We start from the raw sequence: 23,326 nt of genomic DNA, 5'->3' as shown, positions 1-23,326 counted from the left end.
TGGAATTGAATTCCGTAGACTTTTTACATATTTACAAAATATATCCCGGCATCTCACATAAAATAGTCTCATATAAAACTGCAAATAGTTGTCTACCCTTCCCAAGGGACACAGTCATGCTTCACTACTGTATACAGCTATGAGTAGAGAAGTTGTGAATAAAGAACCTCCCTTTTAGTCACTTTGTGACACATCTAATTAATCTGAACACAGCTGCCTAATATACAAATAAAAGTAACAAATTTTAATTTTTCTAAAATGACAAACAGAGTTTTATAAACCTGAATTGGTCATTTTATGTAAGCTGTACAGCCAATTTCTTGGAAAAATTGCAAACAAGAACTTATCCAAATGTTCAGCATTTTGTCCAAATATTGTTAGCCAATCAGATTCACTCAGACTTTGTTTTATAAACATGGGACAGTGACTGTTTGTTTCTGCTTTAAAAGAAAGCACTCTTTCCATCCTTCACCCTCATCTCATATAGCCTAACCTGGGTTTTCTACCTAACAGTAAAACTTTTCCCTAGCATTCCATCTTTGGACCCGTAATTTTTATTTTCTCTTAATATGGCAAACTATTTAACAAATGACAAAATTTTGTACCCCAGAAGAAAATGCAATTATAGTCACCATAAAATTTTTATACAAAAATGAGGAAATAGGATGCAATATTATGGATACCAGAAAGTATATTCCATACACTGGCAATCAGAGATGTGATAGTACACTCATTTTTTAATCATGTTTCTAGAGGTGGAGAGAGCTGTAGGCTGAAAAGTTTGTTTTAGCTGGGTTCTCCTAGCTTGAATGTTCATTTATGTACTATCCACATGACACTAAACTGAATAGCAGATTATTATTTCAAAAGTAATATCATGTGGATGCCTATGTTCCCATGAACCAGTTTTAAGCATGTAGGTGGTGTGTTATGTGTTGAGAAATATTAATCTTGTTTTTGCTGGAATTGAGAATTTTTAATGCCTCTCTCTTAATACTTAAATGGCCATCTGTCATTTTCAAGCTGGAAAGCTCCATTGTCAAACATTCAGTGTTAGACTTCTTGCTTGAGACAGCAGTGCTCGAGTCTGGATAGTAAACTTGTGATTTTTTTCTTTGCCATCAACCACACATCTTTCATATCAACAATTTCTGTCTTGGTTTCTACCCTAGACCAACATGAAACAACATACTCCCTTGAAAAAACAGTATTAATTGGCTTTCTGTCCCCCAGGATACTTCCAAGTGGATTCTATTTATTGGAAGAATAATTCACAAGGGAATGGTTTAAGAATAAGTCTGAAAGAACTAGGTTTCTCCGTATCCCTCTGGCTTTCCCAAATATCACTTTTTCTAGTCTTCCCAATTGTCAGCCATCTAGAAGCATTTTGGATTAAAAAAAAAGGATTGTTAGAAAAGTGATATAATTCTCTCTCTCTCTCTCTCTCTCTCTCTCTCTCTCTCTCTGTCTCTCTCTCTCTTTCTCTTTTTGCTTTCCTTAAGTTGAAGCCTATTGTATTCTTGTACATTATTTCAATTCACAAAGGGTAGCAGAGAAAATTTAATCACCATTATTCTACTAACTTTTTCAAATGTAATTCTTTAAAGAAATGATGTATAAGAATGCCACAAATAAGTCTATAATGCTATGAAAGAAAACAAAATAGAAACTGAAGAAAAGAAGAGAATAGGTATATTCCTGGATATGAAGATTTAATATTATGAAAGCGTCTGTTATCATCATAGTAATTTATAACTTCAACACAGAAAACCTTTTAAATAACTTGTCAAGCTGACTCTAAAATGTAGCCAAGAGAAAATATTGAGAAAATTTTTTAAAGTGAAAAAGAAAAATGGTGGAGAAATGGTCATACAAATAGTTGTATAAATATGTATAAACATATCAAGTAGAAAAATACAGTAGTTAAAACAATTGGTATCAGCTGAAGGCGGGCAGAGATAAATAAAAAAGACAACTAAAAAACAAAATAAGTCTAAGCATATATGATATTTAATATATAACAAGTTTTTCATTTTGAAGTTATAGAACATACTACTTCATAAACTGTATTAGGATAATTGTCTATGCATCTGGAATAAATAAAATTTGAGTTCCATATTACATATAAATAATATAATTCTCCATACTTTAAAGACCTAAAAATAAACATCATTAATATAGTATAAATCAGAGGGGGAAAGATTAAACAACCCTGCAGTTGTGTGTTTGAATCCCTTGCAGAGGAAAGACAGAGGAAACTTGTCTTTCAATCTCAGGATCTTGCAACTTTCACATTCTGTAGTGTGTGTCTTACAATATTGCTCAGCCTTTTCACCACTGAAAAGGAAAATGAAAATAGAATTACAAATAACAGACTTTAGGGACACAAAAGTTGAAAATCTCTCCTTTTCTGTCTCTAACTCTGCCTTTCGCTTTTTATCAACTTCTCTCTTCATTTCAGGGACCACGAAAATATGCAGGATTCACATGCTGTAGTGATACTAGATAAAGAAGGACTTTTTTTTATGTTTTAGTATATAAAATGCCATGAAAGGATTCAGATTAGCCTACTTCAGTTCCATTATTCATATTTAACTTATCATTGAGACTAGGTATATGAGATATGTATCGCTTAACTGTAAACCAAATAATGCTGCATAAAGAGCCAACCATAACATCTCAATACACCAGCATTTATTAGGCTCACAAGTCTGAATTACAGTTCATCTGGTCTAGTCAGCTCATCTCTACTCCATGCATCTCTCATCCTTCTTCAACTTAGACATTCTCTTCTCATGGTGATGGCAGAGTCGCAAGATGGCAAGAGGAAACACGCAAGGCTTCTTTGGGCTAGGGTTCTATCTAGCCCACTGTCACTTCTACTTCATTTTATTGATCAAAGCAATTCACATGACTAAATACAAGGTTAAGGGAAAACATAGTAAATATACTGCACTTCCTGAAGATCCTTCTTACAGTGGGACTAAAGGATTACATAGCAAAGAGTATGAATCCAGAAGGAGTAAAGAATAGGAGCCAGCAATGCAATTGAATCCAAGAAACAGTGAATGGTTCTGTGAGATTTATGCTTACTCCCATAGTCTTAAAACAAGAGCCTGTTGTTAGACGACAGAAAAAATGGAAGTTTGATAGAGCTAATGCTAACTTGACCACATGCAAAATCATATATGTAAACTCATTTTACAGACAGTTTTAATAGCATAAATATGAAATCCTTTAAAGAAGAGAGATATTTTTATTGTTAAAGTAGATAGAAGTCCACAAGTCCTTCATTCTCAGGTCTAGAAGGTTCTTTCTTCTAGACCTTAGTATCCTCTGCCTGTTAGAAATAAGTAAACAGCAAACCCATACCCTGCTGTTACCAGAGGGAATATTGAACAGTATTACAGAGAAAGTGCCACAGAGTTCATATTTCTATCCAACTAACTGAAGCTGGAAGTTACTTTTTCACCAAGTAGCATAAACTCTTTTGCTGCTACAGGAATTGCAGAGAATACAGATGAACAAAAGAGAATCTGTGGAAAGCTGTATTATCATAAAAGTGAAAAACAATGAGTTGTTCACCAATTATTATTAGTTTTAGACTTTTTTCCTGGATAGAAGCTTTAACGATACAGTAGAATACATTTTAATAAGCTGTGGCCTAATTGTTTCTATGTGTGGCAAATAGTAGATAATTAATGCATATTATTTAAATAAAATGTATACAGCGATATAGAGATAATATTATTTTTAAATATTAATGCAGGCCTAACACAAGGAAACAATCTCCAATATAGGACTATAAAGGAACAAAAATGTATCATTATACCTTAGGAAAAATACAGAAAAATAAGTGTCATATGTCCTTAGTGAAAATTAATTATCACTTTAATTGTAAGTTTTTAAGTTCTTATTAGCTTTAAACACATAATTAATGTTTTTTGTTCTTATTATACTTTAAGTTCTGGGGTACATGTGCAGATCATGTAGGTTTGTTACACAGGCATACACATGCCATGGTGGTTTGCTGCATCCATCCTCCAGTCATCTACATTAGGTCTTTCTCCTAATGTTATCCCTCTCCAATCCCCCCAGCCCCTGCTATCTAACCCTCCCCTGGCTCCCCAAACCCCCGACAGGCCCTGGTATGTGATATTTCCCTCCATGTATTCATGTGTTCCCATTGTTCACATCTACATTAGGTCTTTCTCCTAATGTTATCCCTCTCCAATCCCCCCAGCCCCTGCTATCTAACCCTCCCCTAGCTCCCCAAACCCCGGACAGGCCCTGGTATGTGATATTTCCCTCCTTGTATTCATGTGTTCCCATTGTTCACATCTACATTAGGTCTTTCTCCTAATGTTATCCCTCTCCAATCCCCCCAGCCCCTGCTATCTAACCCTCCCCTAGCTCCCCAAACCCCCGACAGGCCCTGGTATGTGATATTTCCCTCCTTGTATTCATGTGTTCCCATTGTGCAACACCCACTTACGAGTGAGAATGTTCAGTGTTTGGTTTTCTCTTCTTGTTTTAGGTTGCTGAGAATTTTTTTTAATATTTCAAAGTATTCAAGTTAAGGAGTTCTTTTATTTATTGTTATTGATAGATGTCTGGCCTGTTAGGAACAAAGTACTGGTTAACAGTACAGACTTTTCATTCAGACAGCTTGGTATATTAACCTACTCAACTACATACTTTCTGTGTGCCGGAGCTCGGAATGGAATCATCTTCCCCTGTGACCAGTGTTTGCATGAGGTCAGGAGGTTAGATACATAACTCTTTGGGTTATGTGGAGATGGAGTAACAGCATGGATGTTGGATGGGCAATTTAAAAATATCCAATTTACGTTAAACACTATCAACCTATTATTTTCTGTTAAATTCCTCTATTTTAGGTCCTTCATGCCACTTACTAATATTGTTATTTATTTACTTATTCTATTTATTTTTTAACCCTTACTAATTGTAAGCCTTATGATGAGGGGAAATATATGCTATGTTCCCTGCTGTATCCCCAGAGTGTAGAGTAGTGTAGGGTCATAGTACACAATCAATGTACATTTGTTAAATCAATTTGTTATCTACTATTCAATCAGGTAATGAACAAAGAAACTTGGTCAGAAGAGAACAGAAAAATTGGAAGCTTGTTGTCTTACATTGTAATTACGTCTGTGTGTGTGTAAATTTATACATGCTCATATGTCTATATGAATTAAAGTCCCACTATTCTATTTAACATTTCTAACTTGGACTCTGTCAATAACTAATCATGACCTGCAAACATTACCGTTGATTCAACAATGATTCAATTCTCACAGGAAGTAATTTACACATTAAGAGAACTGACTGTCTTAGGAGATCATTTTTGCAATTAATGTAAAACTGTCCTTGATCACACAAATCGATGAGCCCAGTTTGTCTACATCTGTAGACTTGACCACATGTATTACTGCCTCCGATGCATGAAATGAAGAGGAAAGAGTTAACATAGCTTCAAAAATGCACTATACATTCTGACCCGAAATATTAGGATGTTTTAGATTCCACCAGGGAAACCATGAAAACATAAATAAAAATGAATTATGGTGTTATTTAATTAACTGGGAAGTTCAATGTGCTCTAGAGACAATTTATTACAATAAATAGAGCATCCTATCCTTGCAGTGCATTGTAATGAATTTAAATCAAGGATTTTTTTTTTCTCAAAGAGAAACATTCACCAATTTCCTATAAACTGTACCTAAGGGCCTCATTAAATTAATAGTTCACTAGAATGCTTCATTATTTTGGCAGACATTATGTTATGAGACATCTCTGCCATATTCAACATTGTTCATCACTCTTTCCTCTTTGAAATATCCTCTTTTAGCTTGCATGAGATCTTTGCTTGTTCTTCTGGTTCTCCTCTTGACTTTCTGTAACTTTTCCTTTTCAGTCTTCTTGATAGTTTCTTCCAACAATCAACTCTTAACCATTGAGGGTTCCCAGAGTGTTCTTCATGTGACAGTTTTCTCTAATTACAGCATATTGAAAAAGTACTTATCATTTCTCCAAAAATTGCTCTCAACTTCAATAATTAACCTTCCATTTGGGGGCATGGTCACTCAGTCTGGTATTCAAGCTAGAATATTTGAGTTTACCTCTAAATTATCCCTCTCCCTTTTTGCCACATCCGTTTAATCCAAATTTCTGCTCCTTTGTCTGTACAATATATTTCAAGTCTATCTTCTCCATCTCAATCCAACCACGGATGTGATTAATACACTCTTTTATCTCATTTGAATTGCCTCCACAGTCCTCTGGCTAGTTTTGCTCTGTTCCCCACAAAGCCAATGGACTAAGAATTTGGATCAAATTAATCTTTTGCAGTTGTTTTTAAAGGTGGCTGGAACAAGATAGAGTAAAAATTGTGATATTAAATAACCCTGTAATATTTGTGCTGGATTCTTGCCTATTAGTTGCATATTCTCATGCCAAACTCACAGTATACAAAAACTACCAACATCTGGGATAGTAAATGATATTAAAAATAAATTGCTTTACCACATCTCTAGAGAATAACAATCAATTGATTATTAACAATGCTCAGTTTTTTCTATAAAACTGATGCTTTTAACATTGTCCTAAAGAATAATTTTTTCGTCATGCCATTCACTTATTCAAAAATTTTTAATTATTGTTCATTGCTTTTCATGTCATGTGTGAACTAGTTAATTATGTAAAGCATTGATATTTTATCTCACTGTGTCTTTTAAATTGTGACCTCTACTACTTACTCAAACAAACTCCAATTTAATCAATTTTTTAATTTTCACAATATCTCACGCAATTATGACTTTGCATTTCTCCTCTTTCAATAACATTTGTTTGTCACCACCATTTAACTTCAGCTTCCAAAGCCATAAATCTTTCAAGGCCTACAAAAAAAGTTAAACAAATTTACAAGAAAACTACAAACAACCTCATCGAAAACTGGGCAAAGGATATGAATAGATATTTTTCAAGACATTTATTCAGTCAATAAACATATAAAAAATTTCATCATCACTGATTATTAGAGAAATGTAATCAAAATCACATTGAGATACCATCTCACGTCAGTTAGAATGGTGATCATAAAAAAACAGACAACAGATGCTAGAGAGGATGTGGAGAAAGTAGGAATGGTTTTACACTGTTGGTGGGAGTGTAAATTAGCTCAACCATTGTGGAAAACAGTGTGGTGATTCCTCAAGGATCTAGAATTAGAAAAACCGTTTGCCCCAGCTATCCCATTACTGAATATATACCCAAAGAATTATAAATTGTTCTGTTGTAAAGACACATCCACGTGTATGTTCATTGTGGCTCTGTTTGCAATAGCAAAGACATGAAACCAACCCAAACGCCCATCAATTATAGACTGGATAAAGAAAAAGGGGCACATATACACCATGGAATACTATGCAGTCATAACAAAGGATGATTTCATGTCCTTTGCAGGGATATGAATGAAGCTGGAAACCATCATTCTCAGTAAATTGACACAAGAACAGAAAACCAAGCATCACATATTCTCACTCATAAGTGATTGTCAAACAATGAGAACATATGAACACAGTGAGGGGAATATTACACACCAAGGCCTATTGGGGAGTGAGGGGGCAAGTGGAAGGATAAAAGGGGTAGGGGTATTGGGGAGGGATAACACTAGGATAAATACCTAATGCAAATGACGGGATGGATGCAGCAAACCACCATGGCATGTGTATACCTATGTAACAATCCTGCATGATCTGCACGTGTACCCCAGAAGTTAAAGTAAAATTAAAAAAAAAATTCTTTCAAGGCCTAACTGAAGTCTAACCACTTTCACTAAAGTCATTCCAGAACGATTTCATCCCTTGAGTCATCTCCTCTCTCAGACAATGATTGCCTGAAATTTTAATCTGTTAATTAATTGTAGACTGTGCAATCTTTTTTAACTCTTTAATATTTTTTCATGTTAACATTTTATTTACACTCTATGTTACTATATTTTGTTCCTGAGAGCAAATACCCTATTACTATTTATAGTGTATTGAATGGCTTCCATGATCTATAGTGGCCTTGAATTTTATTTTAAAGATAAGGGTTTAACTTAACCATCATAATATTATACAAATGTTCCTGTCTCCTGATTTTTTTTTGTCCAATAATAAAACAGAGTTTATAAATATTTATAGATCATTTTAAAAATGCTTAAATAGGTTGGGTACAGTGGCTCGTGCTTATAATCCCAGAAATTTGAGAGGCCAAGAGGTCAGGAGTTTGAGACTAGCCTGACCAACACTGAGAAACCCTGTCTCTACTTAAAAAAAAAATATATATATATATATATAAATATATATATATATATACAAAATTAACCAGGCATGGTGGCATGGGCCTGTAATCCCAGCTACTCAGGAGGCTGAGGCAGGAGAATCACTTGAACCCAGGAAGTAGATGTAGTGAGCAGAGATCCTGCCACTACACTTCAGCCTGGGCAACGAAAGTGAAACTCCATCTCAAAAAAAAATTTAAAAAGCCTACATAGAAATTATGAAAATAAGATTAGGAAGCTTCTTGACATCTCTCTCTCTCCTTTTAAAAAAGTTTGATATAGTCTTTTTCTCCATCATGTGATTTTTTTTTAATTGCATTTTAGGTTTTGGGGTACATGTGAAGAACATGTAAGATTGTTGCATAGGTACACACATGGCAGTGTGGTTTGCTGCCTTCCTCCCCATGACCTGTATCTCCTCATGTTATTCCTCCCCAACTCCCCAAACCCTGCTGTCCCTCCTCTATTCCCCCCCTTATAGACCCCAGTGTGTGATACTCCCCTCCCTGTGTCCATGTGTTCTCATTGTTCAACATCCACCTATGAGTGAGAACATGCGGTGTTTGATTTTCCGTTCCTGTGTCAGTTTGCTGAGAATGATGGTTTCCAGGTTCATCAATGTCCCTGACATGATGAATTCATCGTTTTTTATGGCTGCGTAATATTCCATGGTGTATATGTGCCACATTTTCCCTGTCCAGTCTATCATTGATGGGCATTTGGGTTGGTTCCAAGTCTTTGCTATTGTAAACAGTGCTGCAATGAACATTCGTATGCATGTGTTCTTATAGTAGAACGTTTTATAATCCTTTGGATACCCAGTAATGGGATTGCCGGGTCAAATGGAATTTCTATTTCTAGGTCCTTGAGAAATCTCCATACTGTCTTCCACAATGGTTAAACTAATTTACACTCCCATCACCAGTGTAAAAGTGTTCCTATTTCTCCACATCCTCTCCAGCATCTGTTGTCTCCAGATTTTTTAATGATCACCATTCTAACTGGCATGAGATGGTATCTCAATGTGCTTTTGATTTGCATTTCTCTAATGACCAGTGATGATGAGCATTTTTTCATATGTTTGTTGGCCTCATATATGTCTTCTTTCGTAAAGTGTCTGTTCATATCCTTTGCCCACTTTTGAATGGGCTTGTTTTTTTCTTGTAAATCTGTTTTAGTTCTTTGTAGATTCTGGATATCAGCCCTTTGTCAGATGGGTAGATTGCAAAATTTTTTCCCATTTCATTGGTTGCTGATTCACTCTAATGATGGTTTCTTTTGCCGTGCAGAAGCTGTGCAGCTTGATTAGGTCCCATTTGTCTATTTTGGCTTTTGTTGCCAATGCTTTTGGTGTTTTAGTCATGAAGTCCTTGCCTATGCCTATGTCCTGAATGGTTTTGCCTAGATATTCTTCTAGGGTTTTTATGGTGTTAGGTCTTATGTTTAAGTTTTTAATCCATGTGGAGTTAATTTTAGTGTAAGGTGTCAGGAAGGGGTCCAGTTTCTGCTTTCTGCACATGGCCAGCCAGTTTTGACAGAACCATTTATTAAACAGATAATCCTTTCCCCATTCCTTGTTTTCGTCAGGTTTGTCAAAAATCAGGTGGTTATAGATGCGTGACATTGCCTCCAAGGCCTCTGTTGTGTTCCATAGGTCTATATATCTGATTTGGTACCAGTACCATGCTGTTTTGATTACTGTAGCCTTGTAGAATAGTTTGAAATCATGTAGTGTGATGCCTCCAGCTTTGTTCTTTTCGCTTAGAATTGGCTTGGCTATGTGGGCTCTCTTTTGTTTCCATATGAAGTTTAAGGTGGTTTTTTCCAGTTCTGTCAAGAAGGTCATTGGTAGCTTGATGGGGATAGCATTGAATCTTTAAATTACTTTGGGCAATATGGCCAATATTTGTTCTTTCTAACCATGAGCATGTAATGTTTGTCCATATATTTATGTCCTCTCTTATTTCGTTGAGCAGTGGTTTGTAGTTCTCCTTCAAGAGGTCCTTTACATCCTTTGTTAGTTGTATTCCTAGGTATTTTATTCTCTTTGTAGCAATTGTGAATGGCAGTTCATTCTTGATTTGGCTCTCTTTAAGTCTGTTTTGGTGTATAGGAATACTTGTGATTTCTGCACACTGATTTTGTATCCTGAGACTTTGCTGAAGTTACTTATCAGTTTCAGGAGATTTTGGGCTGAGACAATCTCTTATTTATCTAAAAGTATGTAACTTTTTTGAGTTAGAACCCATTGCATCTAAATTATTTTGCACAGTCATGCTCATTTTTTATTTTTATTTTTTTATCTTAGTAAATAAAAATATTCATAAAATCCTATTATGTTTTTCCACCATTGTGGAAATAGTGTAAAGTGTTCTTTTTGAGATGCTGAAGCAAAATGTACCAACTTGCCACAAAAGTACAACTTAAAACTTTTATTCCAGAGGCAGGCATGGTTAACTAATCTGTATATGACAATACAGCCAGTAAATGAAATAGACAAAAGGGAGTATTACAAAACAATTTTTCAAGCTTCTACCAAAATAGCTGACATGGTCTCCTCATAACTTAATTAAGAACTTAGGTAAGATGCTCAATAGAATGTAAAACCCCAGATATAATTTTAATTTTCAGAGGTTCAGAATGTACAGAAATGTTTTTCTTCCTTTTTAATTGTCTCGTGTGGTTGGAAAATTGCAGAATGAAAATGGTAGGCAAACAGCGGTAGAAATAGTCTTTTCCATTTTTATGGTTGTAATGAGTTACAATGTAGGCTTTTTTGAGCTCATTAAATGTCTCCATAGAATCCTAGCCACTTTCATTTGGAATACAATAGAATGCTTGCACTTGAGCTATATATCTTTTAAAATTAGCAGCATACAAGGCAGCCCTAATATTCACTGTCCTGTCAGTAATTTCTGTAGAGATTATTTTCTAAGTACATTTAGAAATCTGGCTGAACAAGAGGCATTTAATGAAACTTTTTATGATACACCATTCTTTTTTGTTAAATGAACACAAAGATATCTAGACATAGCACTGTTATAGAAAGTAATTAATAAATTTTTCAATTATTAAAATGTCTTTTTCTAAACAAGTTTCAGAACTATCAAACATTTTACTTTTAAAACTACAAACATTATAAATCAAGAAGTACCATTTTTCTTATATTGGCAGGTCACTAATAATTTTGAACTTAAATTTTGACTGTTCTTAGAGCCTTCTAAAATCAGGAAAATTGTTGAAATGACTATGTCATAAAAAGTATATAAATACACTCTCAAAAGCAATCCAATTATTCTGATACAATATGGCATCTATTACAGGTAAATACACATAATAAAAGAACCATAAAACTGAGTGGAGACTAAAAGCAGAGGTATTTGAATTAAAATATAATTAACTTCCTAAAACACAGATTATTTGCTAATAATCTGAGGCTGATAATTCTATAGAATTAAATTCATAAATTAGAAATTTGTACCAATTTTTACTATGTATTAATAAAGATAATGTTTTCTAATGTATTAGGAACTAACCTGATACTTTCTTGCTTATAACATTATTATTCTTCACAAAGGTAAGATCACCAGTGCTGAGAGTTAGAAGTCATTTCAGATAACTAGAATTTAACCACTCTTCATTGCAATTCAATTTGACTTGAGAAAAGCTAATTATAACTAGAGTTTCTTATATAAATATACATAATTTATCAAACTTTGAATAAAAATATAATTATCAAAGCAAACATAATGAAATCACCATAAAGAATAAGAACATTCATTTCTGAATCAATTTTGTGTCCAAGATCCCTTTGAAAATTGATGAAAGATATGGATCCTCCATTTAGAAAGAGTAGATATTCACTTTAACATATAATTATAAGTTACAAAAGTTTAATCGATTCCATAATACCTGGCCATGGACTCAGAGAGGTCTATAAAGACCAGAGTTATTATTCTAGCGAAACAGAATAATATTTAATTAATCTGTTAATCTAGTGAAAGTTTGAAATACTAGATAGAATGCAGCAATTTCATGTAAGATAAAAACAAAAAAATTTAAACATACTGCTTTTTTTTTTTTTTGAGATGGAGTTTCACTGTTGTTACCCAGTCTGGAGTGCAATGGCACGATCTCGGCTCACTGCAACCTCCGCCTACTGGGTTCAAGCAATTCTCCTGCCTCAGCCTCCCAAGTAGCTGGAACTACAGTCATGCGCTACCATGCCCAGCTAATTTTTGTATTTTTAGTAGAGACGGGGTTTCACCTTGTTGACTAGGATGGTCTCGACCTCTTGACTTCGTGATCCACCCGCCTCAGCCTCCCAAAGTGCTGGGATTATAGGCCTGAGCCACCGTGCCCGGCATAAACATACTGTTTTAAATTGTTTGCATATGAGTAGAAAAGAGGAAGAAAAGGAAGAAAGGAACAAAAAATTAAAGAAAAAGGAAAAAGGGATTAAGGCATATTCCACTTCCATGATAAAAATTTAACTTCTAACATCCCCTGTTAAAGCATAGGTCCCCAACCCCTGAGCCATGGACCACCAGTACTGGTCCCTGTCATGTTAGAAACTCAGATGCATACCAGAAGATGAGAGGCTAGTAAATGAACATTACTGCTTGAGCTCTACCTCCTGTCAGATTAGCGGCAACATTAAGTTCTCATAGAATGAGAACACTATAGTGAACTGCCTGTGTGAGAGATCTGTGTTGCATGCTTCTTATGAGAATCTAACTAATGCCAGATGATCCAAGGTGGAACAGTTTCATCCCAAAACTAATCCCTTCTTCCTCATTTGTGGAAAAACTGTCTTCCATGAAACCAGTCTCTGGTGCTAAAAAGGGTGGTGCTGCTGTCCTAAAGCATAATTATGATAAAGAGAGACAGGCACAGTACACACAGCTGTGCCAACTGATCAAACGATATGTGAAAATCACAATTCATTATGAATGTTTTGCTTTGATCCCTTTAGTCATGCACTTGAATGGCATGTGCATCTAAAAAAGTTGTGATTGAAGACAAAAAAAAAAGATTACCTTTTCCTGACTTATTTTTTTTAATTGAGTTTACTTTTAGAGTATTTTTAGGATCACAGCAAAAGTGAACAGAAAGTTAGTACAGAGAGTTTCCAGTTCTCCCTTCCTACCTTCCCTGCTCCACAACCCACAGAGACAGCTTTCCCATTCAACATCTTGCACAGTATGGTATATTTGTTACAAGAAATTAACCAACCCTGACATATCATTATTCCCCAAAAGTCCACAGTTTACCTGATGGACCCTTCTTTGTGTTGTATATTCTTTAGGGCTTGACAAATGTATAGTTACCTATATGTTCCCCTCTAGTATCACATAAAATAGTTTCACTGCCCTAAAAATCCTCTGTGATTAACGTATGCATCCCTCCTTATCCTACAAATCCCTGGAAATCATTGATTTGTTTTTAATGCCTTCATAGTTTTGCCTTTTAAAGAATGTCATATGGTTCAATTTATGCGGTAGGTAGCTTTTTCAGGTTGGCTTTTAAAGTTCATTCATGTCTTTTTGCAGTATCATAGTTTATCTCTTTTTGCTGCTATAATATTCCATTGTCTAGATGTACTACAATTTATTTGTCCATTCACCTACTGACGGATATCTTGGTTACTTCTAAGTTTTGGCAACTCTAAATAAAGCTACTATAAACATATGTGTGCAGGTTTTTGTATGGACAGAAGTTTCAGGAGTGTGATTGTTGCTGAATCATATGGTAAGACTATGTTAAGTTTTGTAAGAAATTGCCAACCTGTCTTTTTTTTTTTTAGACCGAGCTTCACTCTTGTTACCCAGGCTGGAGTGCAATGGCGCGATCTCGGCTCACCGCAACCTCTGCCTCCTGGGTTCAGGCAATTCTCCTGCCTCAGCCTCCTGAGTAGCTGGGATTACAGGCACGTGCCACTATGCCCGCTAATTTTTTGCATTTTCAGTAGAGACAGGGTTTCACCATGTTGACCAGGATGGTCTCGATCTCTTGACCTCGTGATCCACCTGCCTCGGCCTCCCAAAGTGCTGGGATTACAGGCTTGAGCCCAACGTGTCTGTTAAAGTGACTATACATTTTTCATTTCCACCAACAATAGAAGAGAGGTCCTGTTACTCCACATCCTCAGTAGCATTTGGTGTTGTCAGTGTTTTAGATTTTAGCCATTCTAATAGATATGTAGTGGTATCTTATTGTTGTTTTAATTTGAAATTCTATAAATACATATAATGTTTATATGCCCGTATGTTGAAAAATTTGAGAAATGAATTATATCTGCTTCACTTATTCTTCTGGAAAATCTTTCTGACACAGTGAGATGAATGATAGAACTTCTTCAATTATATTCTCTCATTATTTTTGATTTGTACGTCAACAATGTTTGAATTGCCTTAAGGAGCTCCTTGAGACAATAAATTACTATAATTTCCTGGTGTGACCCCTGTGGAAAATTCAAAATTTTCAAGTGAAGTCATGTTTTTGTAGGTTCACATTGTGCTCTATTTTTCAGATAATATATTACCTATATCATTGGATGTGTTGACCAGAGGAGAATATGATTTCCATAGATGAAACAGTAATGTTGACAGTTTTTCAGTAATTGTCATCAGATTGTAGTAATTAATAAGTGTGCCGTGTTAAATTAATTTTATTTCTTTTTCACAGGTGACTTTTAAGATTTTGTGTTTTTTCTAATCCTCTTGTTGTGAACGAAAATGTTAGTTGTAGGGTAAGGTAAGGTAAATTGTTTTTACCTTTCTCTTGCTGTGAAGTGGTTCTCAAAATACTGGTGATACTGGTGTTTGGTATTCACTTTGCATTAAATTCTAGGATAAACTTTCAACTTTGTTGGCTCAGTACTTCATTTGCTTCCTAAATGAGACAAGATCTCAATAGGATGGATAATGTGTGCCCCTTTTCTAAAAAAAAAAACAACAAAAAAATAGGTTTTGAAGCTCTAACTCCCAGTGTAAATATATTTGGAGATGGAGCCTCTAATTAAGTAATTATTTTTAAATGAGGCCATAATGGTGGGACTCTGTTTCAACAGGATTAGTGTCTTTATAAGGAAAGACAACAGAGAGGTTGCTCAGTCTCTTACTGTACTGAGGAAAGGCCATTGAGGTCACATAAACTGGAAGCCATTTACAAGTGAGGAAGAGAGCCCTCACGAGACATTGAATAAGCCAGCACCTTGGTTGTGGACTTCTCCCCTCTACAATTGTGAGAAAACTAATTTCTTGTTGTAAAGCCCATTCAATCTGTGGTGTTTTGTTATGACTGCCCAAGAAGACTAATAGAATCAGATGGGCTTAAAATACTAACACAGAATCCTTGGGGAGTCACTGCACCAGGCAGAAACCTGTGTGGCCTGCAGCACCTCTGTGTGAAAACTGCATGCATCCACTGGGGTCCTTCTACTCAGCCCACTAGGCCTAGCAGTCTGCTCTCCACTCATGCTACCTGCCTGGATACCATGCCTGCTAAGGGTGAGCCAGGCATAGCACTAGGCGAGGGGTGTGTGTGTGAGCAAGCACAAGGTCCGGCCACTGTGCACAGCCAGGCATATTTTAGGAAAATCACAAGTTAATTTTAGTCAAGTATTATGCCCTTATCATGGAGTGACAATGGAAGCCAAGAATAATACTATTGCTAAAATCCTTGTGGATATCACAGTAAATTGGTATCAATACACATTATAGAAGCTTAATTTATCAAAGAAGAAATAAAAGCATATATAAGAAAATAACAGAAACATAATAAAGTAAGTGTGATAGATTATTAATCTCTGAAATATAAAGACAAAAAAGAGGTTTTCAATGTTACTCCTACGGACAGATAAAAAGGATTTCCTCATAGGAGTTTTCTCTTTCTTGTTCTGAATTGAACAGTCATCTTCAGATCAAAATATTCCTGAACTTGGCAGTGCATTTCCAAATTGATCTTGGTGAAATTATGTCAGTTGGAGAGATATGTACATGAATTAAAACCTGAAGAAAGCTTTGTTTGGCTCAGAGACTAATAAGACTTAAAGAGAACTGCAGTAGGTAAAAATGGTGCTTGTAAAATCAAATGTCTCCAGAACCTGGCCAAAGACCAACCATCATCAACTGTGGTGCCAGGAAACCTCAAGCACTAAACAGAGGCAACCAAATAAATTCACGGCCATACACATAAAAGAAAGGTTTGACCAATAGGCGATAATTTGGCAATTCCCGATCTAGACAAATACAAGACAGACAACTACTCATTGAGTTTGAAACATTGAAGAAGACAAAGTTTACCTAGTAAGGATTAATACATGATAAGACTTTTTTACCTTATGAGAACTGGAGTCATCTTGAGGGACGACTTCATGGATCTATGCCCACTCTATACAGTCCCTCTTAAAGACTCAAAACAAAAAGCGATAAGGACAAACAGAGAGAAAAGTGAATGTTGCTACTGACATGCTTTTACCAAAGGTAAGAGTTTTCAATTCATGAGCACGTAAGCAAATGATTTATAAAGGAGTTATTCCCCCAATCTCAGGAGATAAACTCAGTCATCAGGTTTGAAATAAGAGATCAGTTATCTTGTATCTAAAGGAGTAAATAGTAAATATTTTCAGTTGCGGAGATCATATTGTCTTTGTCCTATCCGACACTGCTGGTGTAGCAGCAAAGAAGCCATAGACTTAAATGAACGATTATATCCTATAGGCTATAACTGATCTAGACAATAGAATTCAGAGCTCAGGCTAAATGTGAGGCATATTTTACTATTGTGGTCAGAAGGTTTCCCAGATAGGATACTTATAAGATGACAGGATAATGCACTTTTTCTGAATTGAGGGTTTTAAACCATGCCAAGAAGATCTTGAAAGGTTCTTGAAGTGATTTCCAGAATAGATAATTATAGTCTCTTCTACAAACCACCAAAACATCTGTCGATTAAGCAAATCCTAGTTTATTAAATTTGTGCAACAACAAAAAACATTACCCAGACAAAGTCTCAGTAGTGTCTCAAAGACAATATGTTAGTGAAGGGTATTTATGGGATTTTAAGGTAACAGTTTACATGGCTCAAAGTGGGTCTTCAGAGATGGGAAATGTTTTGGATCTGAATAAAGTTTTTGCACAATAGTATAGGATTGCTAGACAAAGAATAATGAAGATTTTGAAGACTAGCTGGAACTATTGTCATAATAACTGAGCTGTTTCTTTAGGTGTGAAAAATGTTGTCTGACAGTTGTTTGCTCAGGTGCGAGCAAATATTTTCTCAGATACTTTTGTTGCAATAATTTCCTCAAGCCAACAGTAAAGTTATTTGTTAGTTCACAATCCTAACTTCTTGGGTGAGGATTTCTTGGAGTAAACATTGAGGTTATATAGGCACAGGTGCTTTTATTTTTAAGGCAGATGGAGGCAGGAGCACTTTTCAGAAGATAAAAGTTCCAGCTAAATAATACTATAAATCTTTACACTACAGTATTTTTATTGCCTGCCTGCTTCCCCTTCTTGTCAACTAGTTAGTGGACTCTGTAGAACCAGAATATGTATTTTAACTTGGAGCCCTTTAATAACCATAACTCAATTAATTTTAAAGATACTTTTATTGAAAAAATAATAAGTAAATATGTTAGAGGCTATTATGTGCCACCCAGATCTCATTTATGGAATGAAGGTGTCATTCCAGCTACCTACTCAAATTTTTGCAAATTAACAAGTCTTAGCTGTAAGCTCTCTTTAGCATTGTTTCAGCTGAAGAAAACTACTTTTCCCAATGTCATGACTCTTTCTGTGGGCAAACCTCTCCTATGACCTAACAACATAGGAGTATGGAAGTCCTTCTCTCAATTTAGAACACCTCTGTACTGTATTTCAGTTTCAGAAATCCTTGTGGGGTCAGCTGAGGCATTTGTTGCAATTGAATAGCACTCAAATTCCCTATATTACTAATCCACCTTTCTTTCCCTCCATACCACCAGTTTATAAAGCTTACCACATATGAACAGACACTTTTCAAAAGAAGACATATAAAAGGCCAACAAACATATGAAAAAATGGTCATCATCACTGGTCATTAGAGAAATGCAAATCAAAACCACATTGAGATACCATCTCACGCCAGTTAGAATAGCAACCATTAAAAAATCTGGAGACAACAGATACTGGAGAGGATGTGGAGAAATAGGAACACTTTTACACTGATGGTGGGACTGTAAATTAGTTCAACCATTGTGGAAGACAGGGTGGCAATTTCTCAAAGATCCAGAAATAGAAATTCCATTTGACCCAGCAATCCAATTACTGGGTATATACCCAAAGGATTATAAATCATTCTATTACAAAGACACATGCACACGTATGTTCATTGTGGCACTGTTTACAATAGCAAAGGCCTGGAACCAACTGAAATGTCCATCAGCGATAGACTGGACAAGGAAAATATGGCACATATACACCGTGGAATACAGTGCAGCCATAAAAAATGATGAGTTTGTGTCCTTTGTGGGGACATGGATGAATCAGGAAACCATCATTCTCAACAAACTGACACAGGAACAGAAAATCAAACACCGCATGTTCTCATTCATAGTCGGGTACTGAACAATGAGAACACATGGACACAGGGAGGAGAGTATCACACATTGGGGTCTGCTGAGGGAGGCTAGCGGAGGTACAGCAGAGGGTGGAGAGGTTGGGGAGAAATAACATGGGGAGAAATGCAAGATATAGGTAATGGGAGGATGGAGGCAGCAAACCACCTTGCCATGTATGTACCTATGCAGCAATCCTGCATGATCTGCACATGTACCCCAGACTCTAAAGTATTATAATAAAAAAAAGCTTATCACAGTAACTTTTATAAATTACATAGCTGTCTTTTTTAAGAAACTGTCTATCGTTTATTTACCTGAAATGACAGGTCTCTCACTGCCAAAGCAGCAAGTGATTCAACTCCAAAATTTAACTTTAAATTTGTTTGTTTGGTCATTTCTGACTCCAACACTTTCAAGTTGAGTTACAAAAAATGGAATATGAGACATAGCTTAGCATACAGGGAATTTATAGGGAGTGCCATTGGAAACAGTGTTCTTGAAATGGAGGTAAAAGAAGGAGGATTATGAATATAGAGACCACCACTCTCACTACTTTTTTTGTTTTCTTTTTATTATACTCTAAGTTCTGGGCTACATGTGCAGATTGGGCAGCTCTGTTACATAGGTATACACAAGCCATGGTGGTTTGCTACGTCCGTACCCCTGTCATTTTTATTAGGTGTTTCTCCTAATTTTATTCCTCTCTGATACCCCCACCACCTTCTATCCCTCTCCTAGCACCCTCAACCCTGGCAAGACCTAGAGTGTGATGCTCCCCTCCCTGTGTCCATGTGTTCTCATTGCTCAACACACACTTATGAGTGACAACATGTGATTTTGGTTTTCTTTTCTTCTGTCAGTTTGCTGAGGGTGATGATTTCCAATTTCATCCATGTCCCTGCAAAGAACATGAACTCATCATTTTTTATGACTGCATAGTATTCCATGTGTATATGTGCCACATTTTCTTTATCCAGTCAATCGTTGATGGGCATATGGGTTGGTTCCAAGTCTTTGCTATTGTAAATAGTGCCACAATAAACATAAGTGTACATGTGTCTTTATAATTGAATGTTTTATAATCCTTTGGGTATATACCCAGTAATGGGATTTGTGGGGCAAATGGTTTTTCTAGTTCTAGATCCTTGAGGAGTCACCACGCTGCCTTCCACAATGGTTGAACTAATATACATGCCCACCAACAGTGTGTAAAAGCCTTCCTATTTCTCCACATCCTCTCTAGCATCTGTTGTCTTCTTTTTGTTTTGTTCTTCTTTTTGCCAGGTTTGTCAGAGTTCAGATGGTTTTAGATGAGTGGTGTTACTTCTGAGGCCTCTGTTCTGTTGCATTGGTCTATATCTCCATATTGATACCAGTACCATGCTGTTTTGATTACTGTAGCCTTGTAGAATACTTTGAAGTCAGTTAGCATAATGCCTACAGCTTTTTTTCTTTCCTTGGGATTGTCTTGGCTTATGTGGGCTCTTTTTTGAATCCATATGAAGTTTAAAATATTTTTTTCCAGTTCTGTGAAGAAGGTCGATGGTAGCTTGATCGGGATAGCATTAAATCTATAAATTACTTTGGACAGTATGGCCATTTTCATGATATTGATTCTTCCTAACCATGAGCATGGAATGTTTCTCCATCTGTTTGCATCTTCTCTTATGTCCTTGAGCAGTGGTTTGTGGTTCTTTTTTGAAGAGTTTCTTCACATTCCTTGTTAGTTGTATCCCTAGGTATTTTATTCTCTTTGCAGCAATTGTGAATGAGAGTTCACTCATGATTTGGCTCTCTGTTTGTCTGTTATTGGTGTATAGAAATGCTGGTGATCTATGCACATTGATTTTGTATCCTGAGACTTTGCTGAAATTGCTTATCATCTTACAGAGATTTGGGGCTGAGACGATGGGGTCTTCTAAATATACATTCATGTTGTTTGCAAATAGAGACAATTTGACTTCCTGTTTTCCTGACTGAATACTCTTTATATCATTTTCTTGCCTGATGGCCCTGGTCAGAACATCCAATACTATGTTGAATAGGAGTGGTAAGAGAGGGCAACCCTTGTCTTGTGCCACTTTTCAAAGGAAATGCTTCCAGTTTTTGCAAATTCAATATGATATTGGCTGTAGGTCTGTTATAAATAGCTTTTATTATTTTGAGATATGTTCCATCGATACCTAGTTTATTGAGAGTTTTTAGCATAAAGGGCTGTTGAATTTTATTGAAGCCCTCTCTACATCTATTGATATAATCATGTGGCTTTTGCCTTTGGTACTGTTTATGTGATAGATTATGTTTATGGATTTTCTTACGTTAAATTAGCCTTGCATCCAAGGGATGAACCTGACTTGATTGTGAAGGATAAGGTTTTTGATGTACTGATGAATTTGGTTTCCCAGTATTTTATTGAAGATTTTGACATCAATGTTCATCATGGATGAAATTTTCTTTTTTAGTTGTGTCTCTGCTGGGTTTTGGTATCAGGATGCCGGGTTTTGGTATCAGATGTTGGTCTCATAAAATGAGTTAGGGAGGATTCACTCTGTTTGTATTGTTTAAAATAGTTTCAGAAGGAATGGTACCAGCTCTTCTTTCTACGTCTGGTAGAATTCGGCTGTCAATCCATCTGGTCCAGGACTTTTGTGGGTTGGTAGGCTATTAATTGCTGCCTCAATTTCAGACCTTGTTATTGGTTTATTCAGGGATTCAACTTCTTCCTGGTTTAGTCTTGGGAGAGTGTAAGGGTTCAGAAATTTATCAATTTCTTCTAGATTTCCCGGGTTATGTGCATAGAGGGGCCCTCATGCCAGTTAGAATGATGATCATTAGAAAATCTGGAGGCACAGATGCTGGACAGAATGTGGAGAATAGGAACGCTTCTACATTGTTAGTGGGAATGTAAAATAGTTCAACCACTGTGGAAGACAGTGTAGCAATTCCTCAAGGATCTAGGAATAGAAATACCATTTGCCCCAGCAATCCCATTACTGGGTATATACCCAAAAAATTATAAATCATTCTATCGTAAAGACACATGCACATATATGTTTATTGCAGCACTGTTTACAATAGCAAAGACTTGGAACAAACCCAAATGCCCATCAGCGATAGACTGGATAAAGAAAATGTGGCACATATACACCATGGAATACTATGCAGCCATAAAAATGATGAGTTTATATGCTTTGCAGGGACAAGGATAAAACTGGAAACTATCATTCTCAGTAAACTGACATAAGAAAAGAAAACCAGACACCACCTGTTCTCACTCATAAGTGGATGTTTAACAATGAGAACATATGGACCCAGGGAGGGGAACATCACACACCAGGGTCTGTTGGGGTTGGGGCAGCTAGGAGAGGCATAGCAGTGGGTGGGTCAATTGGGCAGGGATAACATTAGGAGAATACCTAATGTAGATGACAGAGGGATAGATGCAGCAAACCTCCATGGCATGTATATCCCTATGTAACAATCTTGCATGATCTGCACATGTTCCCAAAATCTTACAGTATAATAAAAGAAGTAAAATAAAAAAAACAGAATTCTATATATAAGTCTTCAATCTCTTCTGATTTATAGGTTGTCTATGGAAAGGGCTGCTGTTATCCTGATGGAGTTCCCTTTGTTGGTGGTCTGTCTCTAACTGCTTTTAATATTTTTTTCTTTACATTGACCTTGGGAAATCTGGTGATTATGTGTCTTAGGAAAGGACATCTTGTATAGTATCTCACAGGGGTTCTCTCCTTTTTCTGAATTTGAATGTTGACCTCTCTAACAAAATAGAGAAAATTTTCATCAAAAATATCATCAAATAGTTTTCTAAGTTGGTTCCTGTCCCTCTCTCTGCCTCTCTCTCTCTCTCTCTCTCTCTCTCCTCCTCTTCCTCCTCCTCCTCCTCCTCCTCCTCCTCCTCCTCCTCCTCTCTCCCTCTCTCTCTCTTTCAGGGATGCAAATAAATCCTAGGTTTGATATATTTACATAATCTCACATTTCTTGGAGGTTTCATTCATTATTTAAATAATTTTTTCTTTATTTTTGCCTGACTGTGTTGATTTGAAGAACCAGTGTTTGATGTCTGTGATTATTTCCTCAGTTTGGTCTATTCTACTGTTAATATTTCTAATTTTATCTTGGAATTCCTAAAGTGAGTTGTTCAGTTCTATCAGGTTGGTTTTATTTTTATCTTAAAATGGCTATTTTGTCTTTCACCTCTTATATCATTTAATTGGATACCTTAAATTTTTTTGGACTGGGTTTCAACTTTCTCCTGAAGCTTGATTATCATCCTAATCCAGATTCTGAATTTCATGTCTCTAATTGCAGCCATTTCAGCCTGATTGAGAACTATGGCTGGGAACTGGTAC

Source organism: Callithrix jacchus, chromosome 4 (genome assembly GCF_049354715.1).
Source record: "Callithrix jacchus isolate 240 chromosome 4, calJac240_pri, whole genome shotgun sequence".
Lineage (NCBI taxonomy): Eukaryota > Metazoa > Chordata > Mammalia > Primates > Cebidae > Callithrix > Callithrix jacchus.
This window is presented reverse-complemented; position numbering follows the sequence as displayed.